Below are 1,671 nucleotides of genomic sequence, written 5' to 3'. Positions count from 1 at the left end.
TAATGATGTTCTATATGTTGGCTAATTGAATTTAATTTTTTTTAAGTCTGCTTTGCTTTTTCCCTTTCCTCCCTGAGAATTGCCCAGCAGGAAGTAGGGGTAAGAGATCAGTCATTCATTCAACACATACTGAGCGCCTTCTGTGTGCCAAGTGCTCTTCTAGGTACTGGAGCCACAGCAGTCAATAAGACAGACAGAGCCCCTGTCCATATGGACCTTCTGTCCCCGAGGGGAGACAGGCAATAAACTGCTGAACACATAGATTTTAACATGGCAGATGGTGGGAAGAACTGGACGAAAAAAGAAAGCAAGGGGAAAGGATAGGGAATCCAAGGCTGGGGCAGTAATGCTGCTATCCTATGTGGAGTGGCTACAGAAAGCCTGGCTGATGAGGGGACATTTGGGCAGAGACCAGAAGAAGGTGACAGTGTGAGTGGTTCTGATATATGGAGGATGCGTGTTCCAACAGGGGGAGCAGCCGATGCAAAAGTCCTGAGGCAGAGAGTGTGGTTTGTGAGGGGTGAGAATGGGGATGGGGGCAATGGGTGACGTTTAAAGGACTTCTGAGTGAGTGGGAAGCCTTTGAAGTGTTTTTGGAAGAACTGTGATCCATCGACATGATCCCCGAGGTCGTTCTGTGTGCTGTGTTGAGAGGAGACTGTGGGCAAGGGAGGAAGCGGCCGTTAGGGCTTCCCCGTTCTCACTTGCTGGAAATGACGCACGCTGGGCTACAGAGCTACAGAGCTACGGTGCTGAGGTGCGGTGGGGTCTGCGGACATTCTGGAGGTAAAACCGATGGGATTTACTGACCGACTGCTGTGAGGTAGGGGAGTGCTTTATTTCTGCTAAGTATTAGAGATTCTCCGGCATGTTTCAAGTTGTGGTGTCCCTACGCTTAAGAGTGAAGCACTGTGCCCGCAGGAGAGGTCTCCCCTCTTCTACATGGTTTGGAGCCACTTCTCTAGAAAACATTCTCTTTCTGAGTTTGTCAGTTTTGTCAACATTGAAAATTTGCCCGGAGTAACAGTTTCATCTTTAATTATGGCAGCCAGTTTGCAAAGGCAAATTCCAGGGGCTGCGAATTTTGCGCAGCTGCTTTCTGCATCTTACCGAGGGTGAGGGTTAATCACAGGCCTGACGTCAAGGTTCAAGGTCACCGCACGCCTGCACTTCATTCTGCTAGTTCTCAAGTAAGAGCAGAGGGACAAAGCGGAAATGGCCCTGGGTGGGGGGAGACCTGCCCCCCCAGCTCAGTGACCGTCAGCTGTGTGACCACCCCCCCCAGCATGTCCTGCGGCATCTCTGAGTTAAAGCACTGCAACCAGAACCCTAAGTGACCCATTTGTCCCTCAGACTGCCATTGCTTTCTTGAGAATTTGGCTGTGCGTTTCCAATGATTTATGCTCTATTTCTAGGTGTCTGCCTGGCTAAAAGCAGGGCCAAGTCACTCTCAGGCATTCACTCACCTGCTCGTGTCACGGCATTTACTGGGCACCTACCCTGTGCCAGACACAGGCAGGCCCTGGAGCCCCAGGGGTACACCAGGCACACTGAGTCCCTGCCCTCGGAGAACCTACTGCCCAGCTACTTCCACGTGGTCCTTCAGCTGTGGATCCGCATCCTCAGGGTCTCCTGGAGGTTGCCTGCTTCTGGGGCCACCACACAGCCTTC

The sequence above is a fragment of the Nyctereutes procyonoides genome, unplaced genomic scaffold (genome assembly GCF_905146905.1).
Source record: "Nyctereutes procyonoides isolate TBG_1078 unplaced genomic scaffold, NYPRO_anot_genome, whole genome shotgun sequence".
NCBI classification, from domain to species: domain Eukaryota; kingdom Metazoa; phylum Chordata; class Mammalia; order Carnivora; family Canidae; genus Nyctereutes; species Nyctereutes procyonoides.
The sequence above is the reverse complement of the archived record's forward strand: the minus strand, read 5'-3'. Positions refer to the sequence as shown.